The sequence below is a fragment of the Cotesia typhae genome, unplaced genomic scaffold, assembly GCF_013202065.1.
Source record: "Cotesia typhae breed Kobodo isofemale line unplaced genomic scaffold, CoteBio_Ctyphae contig_5, whole genome shotgun sequence".
Classification (NCBI taxonomy): domain Eukaryota; kingdom Metazoa; phylum Arthropoda; class Insecta; order Hymenoptera; family Braconidae; genus Cotesia; species Cotesia typhae.
In genome coordinates, this window is record NW_027423757.1 from 2631010 (window position 1) to 2647830 (window position 16821).

The 16821-nt window shown below is 27.0% G+C and overlaps 1 protein-coding gene across 1 annotated transcript in view; it reads left to right on the plus strand.

The window, feature by feature from the left end:
- The first annotated feature begins 6127 nt into the window (after positions 1-6127).
- Positions 6128-16821, plus strand: part of LOC141530710 (glutamate receptor ionotropic, kainate 2-like) — a 243848-nt gene continuing 233154 nt past the window's right edge. Inside the window, exons 1-2 of the mRNA XM_074247986.1 lie at positions 6128-6308; positions 6379-6871. The gene's annotated coding sequence lies outside the window, so the exon portion shown is untranslated. The remainder of the gene's footprint in view (positions 6309-6378; positions 6872-16821) is intronic.

Below are 16821 nucleotides of genomic sequence, written 5' to 3' on the forward strand. Positions count from 1 at the left end.
CAATATCTTTTGTTGTTATATTTAAAAATTGTGTGATTATATTGAAAAAAAAATTCCACTTTTGCAATATAATATTTGTAGATAGTCTTGAATGAATTCAATAAGCGGATACCAGATATATCGATTTAAAAAAAATGTATCGAACATAAAAAAAATGTATGTAGTCACATGATAGGTGATTACATTTTTTTAAATATTTTATTTATTTTTTTTAATTGTTTTAAGTTATCACTTATTGACTACTGACTGAAATCTATCAAACTGAATTGACTTAAATCGCGACAGCATAATAGTAAAAATACAATACAATTTTTCGGTTAAATATTAATTCTCTGTAAATAAATTTTCTGATAACGCCATGTATAGTAAATTTTCATATCTTAGAAGAATAAGAAATGATTTATATTATAAAAATTCATGTCATGTTATCAAGTCATGTCAGCATATCAAGACTGTTATGTTTAGACATAGCCAATTTTAATATCAGATCACGTATGGGCACATATCAAGATATATAAAAAATTACATATGCATTCATCAGGCCATATAAAAAAAAATTTTCATGGATTATCATCAAACATTAAAGTGGTTAATTTTTTTAGAGGCAATTATGCGAATTAAAATGACGCACTGACAGCTAGTTAAATAATCTTTTAATGCTGAAATCTTTAAACTTCAAATCATGTACAGTACCGGTATGTCATAAGAAAAATTCTTTTCCATCATTAACTGGACATTTTTATGAAATCGATTACTTTCTGTGAGGTATTCACTGTACAAGCAATAACCATATGTATAAAGTCATTCCGGACGAAGTAGATAGCATACTTTTTGTAAAATATACAGACAAATTAAAATCACATGAAATTTATAAGTTATTGTAGCAGAAAAATATAATTCAAAAAAAAAAAAAAAAGTTCTCTTCAAAAAACATTTTCTAATTCTAATTTTCCCTCAGATATTTTTTTATTGGATCGAAATTTTATTTTAATTACTTAATACGTTATAAAAATAAGTTATTTTTATTACTGAGGAATTTGCTTTATTAAGAACGCAAGAACAATTACCAGTGGTATGCCAGAAAAAAAAATAAATAAAAATGCAGAAAGTATTGAAAGTTTAGTTGGCATTAACTATTTTAAATCAATGAAAATTAATGACTCCAGCCTTGCAATATAAATGAGTGTAATTTTTTCGTTAAGAGTTTTTTTTATATAAATGTATTACCCAGTACATGATAAAATACATGATGGTATAATATGAGAATAGGAGCATTGATAAAACTAATTAGAATTAGTATGACGGTAATTATAACAAAGATGGTTGTCTTCGGTAACAAACCTTGATATGCGAGTTGATTAAACACGTAAGCTAGTTAATTTAATTCCTAGTCGCGTGTCTTCATCTATCGTGGATAGTACTGCGTACAATGTACAAGCTATCCAGTTGACGCAGCAGCATGCTCTCGTACATTTAATTTTCTCGCAGCTGTCCACATATCAGCCAACTTCTCATGGTTTACGATTATATGGTAGAGGCGGCAACGCGAACTAAGTGAGCGTGTCGTGGAAAATGTTGAATAATAACTACATTCCGATGAATGTATCAAGTCCAACTACGAACATTGGTTATAATACATACATACACTCGTTACAATCGTAAATATGGTGAGGCTTAAAGCCTTCTACGACTGTTCTATGCTTGTTAACCGGCCATTCATCTAATCAAAATATGTATATCATCTTTATTATTAGCTATATGTATCCGTAACTTTATAAATTCGTAAATTAGATTGGTAAAGGTCTAATGCGTGGAGTTTTACAGCTTTGTTTAGAAGGTTTCCATTACCAATTTGATTGTCTTATCTACAATTTCGTATTATTAAGTCGCATTATAATTAATCAAGTCACCAGTGAAAGTACACTGAAAAAGAAAAAAAAATCTGGAAAACGCTTGACCCTGAAAGCCATCTCTGGAACTTCCCACTATGTTCGAGTTTGAAATGTTCAGTAAGTTGTCTATGCTAAAGTTTTGAGTTCAAAAATATAACTCGTATACTTTTTCGAACTCGAAAATATAGTCGTTGTAAATACATACTAGGGTGTGCCAAAATGTAACTTCCGTGAAGAATCTTTTAAAATTGGAATTTTGAGTTCCGCTTTTAACAGCAGCTGTGTTTAGGCATTTCCTGAGATATTTCGGGATGAAAGGATTTATTTGATTTTCATAGAATTTTTAACAGGAGCTTCAATTGGGCACTTCCGGCCAAATTTTGAATTTTCAGCGGAAATACCCAAACTAAGCTTCTGTTAAAAAAATTCTATGAAAATCAAATTTATTGTCTCACCCGAAAATATCTCAGAAAAGACCCAAACACAGCCCCTGTTCAAAGCGAAACTCAAAATTCCAGTTTTAAAAGATTCTTCACGGAAGTTATATTTTGGCACACCCTAATACATACGTTTTTGAAAATTCTAAATTGCGATATCTTCCAATCAGATGAATCGTTTTTTTTTTTTGGGACTTGAAGCATTCGACGGAGTTTTTCAAGCATAAAGAGATTATTTATGACCTATCAAACTTAAAATTTAAGATTTAATAAAACAGTTTTTTTTTTTTTTAATTTTTAGACAATGATTTCTTTTAAAAGAATAAATCGATTTTGATGCAATTTGCGGCAATCAATGTGGTTTTTTGAGGTTAAGAGCTGATTAGTTTTTAGAATCGATCGATTCACTAGTTTGAAAGTTATTATATTTCAAAGAAACATTAAGAAAAAAAAAAAAAAAAACACCAACTCGTTTTTATACACGATAAAAAACAGAATATTTTTTTACGATGGCTGGATCAATTTATTTACCTCCTTTGTCAATATTCTGCTTCTCTGCTTTAATACTTGTTTACACAAAGATAATTCTGCCTAAAGTATCAATCGAAGTCGTCTTAAATCCTAAATGAACTTCAGTGCTTGACATAATCTTAGCCACATCAGTAGTACTGTAATTGTTTGATGGATTAATCGTATAAATCAATCAATAAAAATGTGATAATAGTAGTAGAAGAGATGCCATGGCCAGAGTTTATCAAGGGTAGAAAACTTGAAGTGGAGTTTCTTCGGAGTGTAAGTGTTCTCAAGGAGAAAAGTTTTGAGTATATACGTCACATCGCCATTTTTTACTATACAATTATCCTGTATTATACTGGTGTTTTACGAAGGGGGAAACTAAAACTTTAACAACAGTAGAATCATAAAATTTAAAATAATTTAGACCCAAACGTTTTTCTTTTTTAAACATTAAATCTTTTATAATATATGTGTGGGAATGCAATGAATTATTAACATTTAATGATTTTATATTAATTAATTTATTTAGTAATTTAAAAAAATTTATTTTGTTGTTTTTAATAAGTTCACGTCATATCTTTAATATTGTCATTTGACATTTATATTAGTCGAAAAATTTTAACATGATACTTAGAGTTGTGTATAAAAACAAATCATACCGTGAAAAAATTTTCTGATATAGTCATACATGCCCATACGTAATTTTTTGAAGAAAAATAGTATTTAAAACTTTTGACGAAGGGAGCATGATTGCTCAATTTTTTTTATACGATTGTTAAGTTGAAGGGTTTAATTATAAAATAAAAATCACTTTTACTGCAATTCTAACTGGTTTTTTTCTATCGTTTGTTTTTTTACTCTTCATGCTATCCTATTGGAAAATAATTCCTAAAACGTCTTATTGAAAATTCATAACTGTGTATGCCTAAGGGCAAGAGACAAGATCGTAGTATTGTTGTACAGATATATTGTAAATAACTGTTTTCTATATGTATATTAAATCAAAAATTTGTAAATTTTGAATCTGAATTTTTCATTCTTCTATGGAGCTTTTTTGCCAATAGTTGTAAGCAATAAATTACTTTTTATTCTCATACATTTAGATTCATGTATGACTAGATCAACCTACATTAGGCCCTAGAAAATTTTTCACGATTATTAGTAGCGGTATTTTTCACGGTTAATACGTATTTTGTACTGCCTAAAAATGTATGTACTTAAAATTTTAAATATTGAATGTTTTATCTTCCAAATCTTTTGTAATATTTTTAATTTAAAGCTCTACATTTTCATTCCGTTTATTCAAATCTGCTATAAAAAATTGATACACAGCAGCATAATTCTTTTTAGTTATTGTACGGTAATATTTAATCTATAAATTTTTTTCAAATGAAATTCATGAATTCACAGAAACCACATTGGATTTTCAAGCTTATAGAATAGAAAATTGTGATCTCTTTCTTTCATTTTATTCCATTTTATTTCATTCTACAGCAGTTTTGCTGATTCTCTCGCTGAAACCCAATCTCACCCGCATTGATTCTTTTTCTCTATTACGTGCGGGTATTGTACTTACTACTTCTTGCTTGAAATTTTTTCACATTGATACAGTAGAAAAAATCAATCAAATTGATTTTTTTATAATAATTCTTAATAATCCGCAATGCCAGAAGTATATTCCTCGAATTCTCAAAAAAAAAAACTTCGAAAATACTTGAAGAATAGAGAACGGTCCAGTTAAGAGATTAAATTTTACAAAATTTTCAATTCGTATAAAATTTTTCTTAACAAGAGTTGTTAAAATGGAACTTCATTATTCAGTTTGTAACTTTCATAAAAGTTGAAATATTTTTTTCATACAAATTTATATGTGTATAAAACTATTTTCGATTGATGTGATCTATGGTATGAATTTTACAGGAATAAAGGAAATGCAGTAGGTTCTAAATGAATTTTTCTGCAAAACAACTAAAAAATAAACGGAAAATAAATTGTAGTAAGAACAAAAGTTATAATTCAATTTACTACACGTTGAATATCTTCATTGAAGTCTCTGTACTTAATTTCACTTCGTATTAGACGGTACTCTAGTTGTTGTTGTCCATATACCAATTTACTTATTTCTTAGTACCCTTTGACAGCGATAAAATTGTAGAAAATAATTTTCGATTTCCATTAAAGATAAAAATAGAGTAGATAACAAAAAATTCATTTTGTTGTAAAAAAAGTGTGGGTGCTCTGATATCATTTATTATATTATTTATTTATTTATTCAACTATGTGCCAAAGCAAAAGTCGAATGGCAAAGTTACATAACAATTTTATAGTCACTTAAGTACTATGACATATTTATAAAGGTTATTTAGTATTTAGTAAATTTAGAAACACAAAAGTCAGTAAATAAATTTCAATACATTATATCTGGTAATATCCAAAGATAAGTCATTAATTAATAGCTGTAATCACAAAAGAGTGAAATATGAATATTTTATTAGTAGAAATTTGAAAATATTTTAAAAAACACCCACAAGAGTTTTTTGGATGTGGTTATACTTTTTTATTGTGATTAAATAAAGTAACTCTGGAAAATTAATTATATCTTAAATTATTAAACATTTTCTTATCCATAAATTCAATTTCAGAAAAGCGAATAATTTTCAATTTTTTTTTTCTTTAGAATTATTGCATGTGAAACTGATAAAAAGTTCACATACCCACTCTGCCCATAGTATCAGAATTAGGTTGAGAACTTGAAATATTGCCTCTTTTTTATCACTAAAATAAAATTTATAGAACTTGAAATTGAAGAATTTTATGAATTTTTATTGGAGCATAATTATTTAAAGTTTTTGTTCAGTGCAATGTTTAAATAAAAAATTCTGAAACAAATTTGTGCACGGATAGAGGAAATAATATATTTTACTAGCTCCTAAAATCGAAATTTATTCGGTGGTTACAATAATTAACAATCACAAATTACGAGACACTAAAGTATAAGCTTACATGCATAGTAGACCGGATAAAATAATAGACGACGATCGTCCTTTTGCATGAGATAACGACTTCGGTATAGCAGTGTGCGCTCTACAGCGTCTACATGTATTGAAAATACACAGACGTATAATTATAGTGTCATAAACGAACTTTTTATGATACAGTGTTTGGTGGACTGATAAAAACTTTGAATATAGAAAAAAAATTTTTATCAGTTCTTGTCAAACTATATAACCTATCTAATCACAAACTCGATATCAGAGGCGATATAAACTTTTGCAACTTATTTACCATTTAGTAGAGCCACCGATCGTGACGAAAATATGCTGCACGTTTCCTGTCATGCTTATACAATCTTAAATTATGTAAATGAAACTTTAGCTATTGGTTTGCTAACGGGGTCATAATTAAGGTGACCCTGTTATGAAGCTAATGGTTAACCGAAGAAATAAATATACGTGAGATAATTGTAACTACTTTGATATTATTTTCATAATCGTATTTGATGGTAATTATGTTTTTTCATTTTTTTTTTTCAGACCAATCCAGCGACAATGTGTCAGAAGCTTAAATTAAAAAAACTTCATTCTCTGTTTGAAGATAAATAAGAAAAAAAGGTGTGTGTTTGTGTGTGTGTATATTATATACACGCGTTAGAAGTTATACTTCTTTGGCGTCTGAAGAAAAATTTTATCCAGAAAAAAAATATTCTAAAATTGTGGCTTCTGATTCAGTTTTTCTTTTTATTTTATTTTATTTTCCATTACATAAACCCAACAGTCCAAAGGGCCAATAACAGGGTTACTTAAATTTTTACAATGTTGAAGATTTTGACAGTGTATGAGACTGAAATTAATTTATGGCTCTATATAAACTAAAGCTTAATATTTGAGCAATTATTATAATTAACAGATAGCTTAGTAACTAAGGAAATTAGAAAAAGAAAAAGAAATAGAGATGAATTAAGATTACATATGCAGAGTTACATTTTTTAGTTTCATTTGTTGTTAACCAGGACCAAGAATGCCTAAGGTAGATATATTATCAACAGTTAAGTATTGATATTACACAATAATAAGCTTTGAATTATTTTACTTAAAAAATATGGATACTTATAAACTTAAATATATCTTTTAGAAACAAATTATTTCGTGCAATATTGTAATATTGAGCAAAATAAATTTGACTGTATTTATACATAACGGATGAAGGCATTTGCTTTTCATATGATAACATTTCTAAAAAAATGCAAATTTTCATGTCTTAATTAATTGATGTTGCAAACTTATGTTTCCAAAGTTTTTTTTTTACTTTTTATTACACAAAGATCTCAAATTTGAATTTTTCTAAAGATTGTCATGCTTCGATTTAAAAAAAAGAAATAAATGCTATTAAGTTAATTTAAAGATTTCTTGTGCAGTTCCTTATACCATTTTTTCAAGCTTAAATTTTAAGATAAAAGTTTTCGTTTTCAAAAAAGTGAAAAAAAATTTTATTTTAATTCCTTGAAATATCTGAATTTTGGTGTTAAATCTAGATTAAATAAATTGATAATTAATTACCGATAATTACAGTATCATTACAAGTATTACTTGTTCGAAGTAATGTAACGGTAAAAGAAATTGAACTGGTATGGAGATAGTGGAGTCTAGAGAGTTTAAAAAGTATAATATATGTGTCTAGGATCACGACGACCTTTTAAGTACAGCATTTATTGATAAACACATACATATGAGTGTGACTAGTTGGTCTTAAATTACGTAAGAACCACACCTAAGCCAGTTGAGAACTTGATGGTGCACCAGTTGATGGCTAGGCTGTGTGCACTCGTCGTTACGTCTTTCGAGAAAATTGCACTCAGTATAACGTGTAACTACATTGAGTTACACCGTCCTTTACCAAGCCAAGGCAAACATACGATACTGAATATAAGTGAACAGTTCTATTTATTACTGTATTATTATGTGCTCGAAAAGAAAGATATCGCTACATTTTATACCGACTACTACCTACAACCAGATCAACAGCTCCTGTCTAGCCAGCCTCCGTCTTTCATGATCTTTCTATGTACACTTTAATAATGTTTTTTTTTTCCCAACTTGTATATCCACCTCTACTAGGTAGATTTAATAGCAATTTGTCTATTGCATTGGTCCTCCTGTCGGAATTTATTTAAAATTTTGTCATATTATTTTTTAAATAGTTGAGCAAAGCTTGAAAAAGTAGCGGTTAAAAAATTTATATATATTTGTATAACGCTAATGATGTATCCACCGTAGCGTCTATAATTATGAGCGTATATTTAAAACTAGCCATGTTTACTCATCAGATGATTATTTTAAACAAATTTAAACGTGAATAAAACGACAATTATTCTAAAAATAGAGGTCATTTAAAATTTTCAAAATACAAAAAATTGTCATTTCCGTGACTATATTTGTTAATAACTTTTGACTCAGATGCAACCGAATGGCTTCTTTTTTATAACCCTTGTTAAAATTTTTTACTGCTGGATTTTGATTTATTTCCTTGTAGTTCTTACATCACTCATTGTTGTCCCCTACTACTTTCGTCAATAAAAATTCATTAGACTTTTTAGTGCACAATGTAATAGTTGAACTTTTCCGACTAAAATGAATGTCAAAGCTCAAAGTTGTGTAAAATAATTCTCGAAATTGTGGGAAAAAAGATATCGGCTTCTGGGTTCAGAAGTAAATGGTTGAGAGGTCGATAAGTCTCGATACATAATACCCTGTTATTTATCTAATTCTATCGAAGGTACAGTGATTGGTGTGATAATGCTCACCACAAAATTTTCTGTCTTGAATAATACTCCAAAACTTAAACGTACTTTGTAATTTGAGCCAATAATCGATTTGTACTTTTTTTTCATGTTTGTAATTGCTGAAAAAAAAAATTAGGAAAACGGTTGACCCGAAAGACCATTCCTGCAACTTCCCTCTAATTCCATGTCTAGGCGCTTAAAATTGCACTTATTGTTTTTAAGCTCTTCGAACTCAAAAATACAATTTCTGTGGTATTTTTAACTCTCCGAGCTCGAAGAAATAGCTTTTCTTTATTAATAGTTTGATAAAAGGAGTTTGTAATTCAGTGTCAACTAATCACTGACATGTAAAATTTTGTAAATAGCTGAGAAGACTACAGTGATTGCAGCGCCGCCTCAAAGTCGGTGGATATTACCATTACTTAGATTCTTTTTAACAGATACTCCGGTAAATTTTACAGTAGTTTCAGTAAAATTTTTTGATTTTACTGTAATTTTTAAGATTAAATGAGTAAAATTAATTTAATTAATTAATTAATTACTTTAATTACTTTTTTACGTTTATTGTTTTTACCGGGATACTACAGTAAAAATTAATAGTACTTTTCTGTAACTTTTACATTGTATATGTGAATAATTATTGAAAGAATTGTAATTAGATCAGGAATTTACGAATGTCCCACGATTACTGTGATTTTAACGGTAATTTTTAAAGAAAATTTCTTTCCATGTATATTGTTAATAAATTCATTTATAGATGTAATATCGGGTATATATAGTAAGGTTAACAGTAATTCGGTAATATTAAGTTTTATTTAAAATATAATTGTTACAAGAGATGATTTTCTTCATACAACTATCCGCGTGAGTTAGGACTTAGGAACTATCTTATTTTTCCTTTTTTCAAAGGTCGAGACCCAAACTTGTCCCTTCTGGGACCATCGCCCATCCTTATCTAACTTACACACTAATTGCAAGAGTAATAAAACGACAGATGGTGAAGGATTAAACAATTTACAAAAATCTTGAGCGTCAAAAACATGACCTGGGTTTTATTACTCTAGCATCGCAGGGTCTTATTTTCAAAACTCTAAGTCTAAAATAAAATAAAATACTTTAACTAAAAAAAAATATAAGGCTGAGAGAAGAAGAAAAAAAAAAGAGAAAAACACTTATACACATGCATACCACGACATTCCCGATACTACATAGATTTATAAGTAATTATTTTCGACTTTTAATAAATATTTTTTCAGGAGAAAAAACCAAATTTGTGAACATTTAATTAACATTTTTTAACAATTAATAAATACCTTTAAAATTAAATGTCGCTTGCAATGTTACATTAATAATTTACATCATCAAGCAAAATAGTCTGCAATCCGTCTCTACAGTGTTCATTATAAATTTTATTTGATATTTTTTTATAATTTTTTAAAATATTCATCAACACTTATTGAATATTTAACTGTTAATAAATATTTATTAGATCATCTAATGTTAAAAAATAATTTATTAACTCAATATTTTAGTAGAAAATAATTAAAACAAAAGTTTTGCTTGAAAATAGACTGAAGAAAATCAGGTTACTTAAGTTCAAATTGCGGTATTTAACATGTTAGCCTACGCACGAGAATAACGGATTGATCTTAATCTGCATCTTGTATCTCAGAAAGTCTACTTAATGCACTTTTTAAACTTATTTATTACAGAGTATCAACGATAAGTACAAATTAAAATCAGCGTGTAGGCGAAAATTTGTCAGGACAGAACAAACCGATAAACAGGTGTGTATTCACGTTTTGTATATTTCGCTACTGAGTTGAGTGTGTAATTGTAAGTGAGGATAAATATACGAATAAGTCAGCTTAAATGGTGTAAGGCGTTGATTAATAAACTCAATGAATTATAAGAGAGTCTAAATCTTGTATTTTGTTTTCTTATTTTACTTGGATTTTATATTTACAACAAGAAAATAGTTTTTAACTTGTAACGATGTATCGATTAAATTGAGTCTATTTTTGCCAAGTACTAAGCACTGAGGAAATACCGTGACGACAGACAAGAGTGCACGTTTAGGCCAAGGTTCAACCGGTCGAAGACGCGTCAAGGCAAGAATCAAGAGAGCAGAAAACCTTGTACTTGTCGGCGAATTCAAGATTACGTTGAAAGTCGTAGAGAATAAACGTGCAGCGTGAGAAAACGACGTTTATTCCAAGAAGATATTTACATTTTTATAGTAGCTTTAGTGACAGAAATTCTTATGTTCCCGGAGGAGAAGTCGTCGAGTTCACTAGCATTTTATTTTTGTTTTTTTTTTCTCCAATAATATTTCTGTTCATCGTAGAGAAATTAATGGGAATTTTCATTTTTATCGTACTCTTATATTTCATAAGAGATATTTTGTGATATTATTTACACTTGACAGCCACTAAAATATGAGGTTTATAATTATATGAAATATGAAACTTGATAATTTTAGGGATTTTTTTAAAAAATAAAGTATGGTCAAGAAAATGTATATAAAAAAAAAAAATTGAAAAATTTTTCTGATATTTATGTTTTTTTATCATCCTACGAATGCAGTACGAATATAAAATACCACATTAAAGTTATAAAGATCACTTGACCTTCATAAGTCAAAAGTCAAGCAAAGTCATAATAAATATATTAAGACAAAACTGTAAGAAAATTTCAGTTTTTTAGTAACACAACGAAAGCCCATCACTGTAAATAACATGATAAATGTAATAATAATAATAACTGAACAACAGATTAACGTACATATTTACGATCAACCGATTTTTATTTCACAAAAAAGTTCGAAAAATTAATGATAATTTTCCTTACTATTTTAAGAAATTTATTTGACATTCGTCTTGAGTTTATTCAAATTCTAAACCAATTTTTGTTTGCAATCTTACACAGATTCCAAATTCCATCGAATTAGCCTGTATCATTTATCCATATGATTATTCTAGCTAATATTCATTGTAACTGTCAAAGTGCAATTATTATAACATTCCAGTGGCTTTCTTGCAAAAATAAATAATAACTGACATGAAGAAAAAAATTTGAAATGAGCATTGAAAGTTTCAGCTAAAAAAATTGCAGGTTTCGTAAGTGAAGAAATCTGTCTAGCTTCAAGTTTGACGAATTATCTTGTTTATTAAAATTTTCTGACATCAATTTTTTACAGAAAATTAATTTCACATGTTCTTTACGAATTATATTTAAATATTAGCCAAATTTCTTTTCAACATATCAAGTGTTTGGAAAATGCATTCATTTTAATCTGTTACATTCCCGCGATCGAACAATTAATCGCAATATGTATGTGAAATTTTTATTCTTTTGACTAAATAACTACATGTAAAGTTTTACAAACCTTATAATGAGTTGTTTTCCGCTGCCGAAGAGACGATTGTTGTAAGAAAATTTTTAATAAATGTTATTGAAGTTTAATAGACATGTTTTAAATTTCATGCCTCAAGAAGTCCTAGCTTATAAATAAAAACATTTTTACATTCATGTCGATAAAAAGAAAAAAAAAGGAATTAAAAGAAAATGCCTGTTTTTGTTTTTATTAACGGAAAAAATATTTATTGAAGTTAATTAGAAATAAAATAATGAAGAGTCGATAGAATTAAAAAAATAAATAGCTATAAACCATTTACAATTCATTGTGCATCGAATAGTCATGGTCCCAAAGCTAACTTTTTAAAAATTCATGTGATAGCTCATGAAATTGTCTTTAATTTGACGTACATAACGCCTTTGGCGCATAACCAAATGATCAAGGTTCGAATCCCGGTCTGGGCTGTGCGAATTATTTTTTCGGTTACCGAAAAATTCCTACTGAGTGAGGTTCCCCCTTTCCCTCTATTCATTATTTCCCCAATTTCCAAATTTGTCTTTAACGACAAATTTAGCTATGAATTATGGATTTGGCGTATATAGCATTGACTTGTTGTCAAATTTTATTTATTTTATGAAAGTTATAAAAATAATAATTAATATAATTATTGCACTTTTTATAAATCATATTTATAGTATTTTTAGATAGATTTTGCTCATCTTCGAACTAATCCAAGATGATTATCTAAATAGTAAATACACCAAGAAAACTTTTGCAGAACTTCTTTATTGTGATTAATTGAAAAATGTGGTTTTCAATAAATTATAGTAGCGAAAATAAAGAGAATTTTATGGCATTTTATTTTAGTCATGCACGAGTTTTAATTAAAAAATGACGATACAAAAAAAAAGAACATTTCAATTTAAATCAGAATAGCCTCGAGTATCTAGTCTTTAATGTCAATCCTGAAAGTATTGACTCTTAACATTGGATTAATCGTTTCATCTCTCTTTTCTTTTCTGTCAGGATCGCAAATATTCTAATCTACAATTTTTATTAGAGTTGAATTGTTGAAATCCATCAATCTACACATAAACTGACAATAAGTTTAACATTTGTTATTATCCTTGTACACAGATAAGCTTTAGATCGTAAAAATGGTATCTCTAATAAAAAAAGTTAACCCCTTGAGTTACGTGCACTCAAAAACATCATTCTATGTGAAAAAAACATTTTATCTTTGCTGATAGATGTTGTAACTTATTTCCTACGGCCATTTGTTTGTAGTTTAAAGAAGAAATTCACTTGTCTACGAGCGTGAAAAAAAAAAAAATTATTTTATACTTAATTATTTATTTATAAATAAAAATTTTCCTCTGAAAAAAATTAGAAAACTACAAACAAATAATTGTAAGCCTCGAAAAATGCGAAAGAACATTTCTAGCCTTAGGTTATCGTGCGATAATTAGAAAAAAATACTTTTTATTCTGTGTAATTTTGCAGTACTTAGAGATCTGAGCAGAATACTTATTATTATAATTTTAATGTTTATAAAAAAATAGTAATGTATCTTGAGTTTTATTGTTATAAAATTATATTATAATATTTTTATGAATTGCTAAGATAAAATAACATAAATAATAGAAATACTTTCTAATTATTATTCTATTGTAATTTCTACTTTCAAAATGAATAATACAGTTTTAGATAACACTTATTATTTTGTTACATAAAATTCCTAATAATTATCATCATTTATGATTAATTGAATGATTATTTAATTGCTTGTAATTAATTTTTGAAATAAAAACTAATAAATAATTAACCGGTTATTTATCATACTTTTCAATGAATTTTATTTATATAATAAGATTTTTGATAAATTAGTATTTTTTATCTTTATTTGGATTTCATTGTTTTTCATTTTACGCTAGAAAAAAAATAAATAAAAAATTACACTTGGTGTACTGATGCTATTGCAAAACACTCTATTAATTTACGTTCTTAAAGAATAAGCGATCTTGCAAATTGAAAGCATGTAGGACATTTTGTAATTATTGATAAGTAGTATTGCTTACTGCTAGGTAACAATCACCGATTTGAAAGTATGATAGTGAATAATTTATAAATAATTATTTAATAAATTGAATAATATACGTTATTCTAAAAAATATTTAATTATGTACAAAAGAATTTGAAAATTAAGTTATTATATGTTAAAAAAAAATTTTTATCTCGTAAAAAACAATATTTCAATTACAATAATGATTGTGAGCATACTTTATTTCTTTATTCACTTATGACCTAGTGGCTTACGTCAATAAGTCAATAACAAGGCCAGTTATGGAACGAAAAAAAATCAACAGCTAACAATAGAATGATAGCAATCTGATAGTAGGTGTAAGAATATCAATAAATAATATCCGTTAAGTGTAAAGTTTGTTTATGTGATATCCAATTGTATAGAACTTATAATACCAATGATAATCAATATAGTCATCAAAGAAACTTCAGTAAAATTTTAAAATTTGACATTTTTCAAAATTTATAGCTCGTAAATTAGTTGTTCAAGTATAAAACAAAGTATAATCCCTGATATTTTCGAAGGATTTCAAGTCGATAGAAAAAAGTTGAATTCATCCGAAAACAACGGTTTTTCAAAAATCAACTGGCTTCATGTGAGGTGACATCCTCATGCAATCGAAGTACACAAGAAAAATTAACATCATTAGTATATACTTTAACGAAAAATACACTGATAGAAAGATTTGTTTATATTTAATAGGCTTTATAAACTGTTAATAAATGATTTCTTAACATCATAGGATTTAACATATATTTATTAGCAGTTAATAAATTATTTATTAAAAACGATTTATTAAATGTTCATAAATATTTGTTAACAGTTAACAAATATTTATTAACAGTTAGTAAATAATTTTAAATTATAATAATTTATCAAGTACAATTTATTGAGTGTTAATAAATATTTATGAATGGTTAATAAATATTTCTTAATTGTTATCAAATATTTATTTGAAATAAAAAGCAAAAATAGCAATTTTCTTTTGACACTTTTTATAACCCTATATCTGGAATACATGATAATAATTTAATTCTCTAAATAAATTAAAGTTTTTAATAATTAAAAATATAAAAGATAATTATGAACTGTGATAGAATTTAGTATTTTACAATAAACATTATTAAAATGTCATATAATTAATACAAATGTCATATGACATTGCAAGCGAAACAAATTCACTCAACAAAATATTTATTAACTCATAATAAATATTTGTTAATTAATTAACAAATACATATTAACTATTAACAAATGTACTTTCCTCCAAAATAAATATTTATTCGATTTTAAAAAATATTCAGTCAAATTTAATAAATTAAATAATTGTCTTCAAATAAATTAAATTATTAATAGTCGATAAATTCTTCTATCAGTCGATAAGCCGTCAAAGATTATTAAAATTTTTCTTGTTTCGAGAAATGTAGTTTGGAGAATTTTTTTTTAAAATAATTAAAATTTTATCAGCATAGAAGTCCAGTTAGAAGCTCTCAGCTAAGTCGGATGTAAGTTAAACGAAACTAGCAACTTTTTTTACAAAATATATAAGTTTAACAGGGAAGAATGAAGTTTAGTTTTAAAGAAATCAAGACGTAGAGTTTTGAAAATAATTGATGAATATTGACTTTTTAAAATTTTGCAAAATTTTTTTGTATTTCGAGTTGGGGGTATCCAGCTCAAATTTTAAAAATCTCCTTATTTTCTAACTTCCTCTCACAATTTTCATTCAAAAAGCAATGAACCTACCCACCTATATCACAACACAATTCGAATACAGCCATCCATATATTATATTTTTAATAACCCATTTATTAAGCCCCTTTAGAATAATTAAAAGTTCAACAAACAAATTTCATTATCCAATCTGGATTAAATATCGACGATTTGTGAAATATATACCATTAAAAGTTATTCTATATCGACTTAATTATTATATAATTTAATATTTAGCAAATAATAAATGAAACGATAATTAAAATTATTTAATTACTAGATATCGATTTTAATCACCTATTACTTTTAATGATTGTAAACATCGAAAATATATTTTTTGTCCTGGAAAAGTATTCGAAGAATTTTTAAATGAAAATATTTTTAACAGCTAGAAATAACCAAAACAGTCATCATTTATCGGCTGACGATACTTTCAGTCGTATTACGTGGATCAGTAAATTGCGCTCGGTAACTTAATTGGAAAATTGCGTATGGCTGTAGGCTCTTTAAGCACCATGAAACAAAAACAGAATGGAATGCTTACGAAACATATTCAAGTTTTACCAATTGCTCATTAACTATCTCAAAATATACAAGCATACTTATTCTATCGCTTCCAGAGAGATCAAACAAATAACATTTAAGTGCTTATTAGTGTTGGGCTACGAACTTCTCAATACTAAATTATAAACAAAATTGATTTCATTTACAAATCGTTACTCAACTTTATGGTATTGTTTGATGTGGTACCTGGAAAGACATTTTAATTGGTGAGATATAGAGTTGAATAGTCTGCAATGTTGATAATAACTTAGAAAATGTCTATCTTCATTAGATTAATATTTAATGAATTCTATTGATGTTACTACATACGACACAATGCGGCCCTTTTATTGATTACCATTTTTTGAATAAAAATTACGAAAAAACCAATTTATTTGATAGTAAACTCAATAAAATCTACCGAAACCTATTACAATTTGCGGTAGGCTACGATAGGATTTATTAAAAAAATTTTAAAATGATATCACTTACCGACAAAC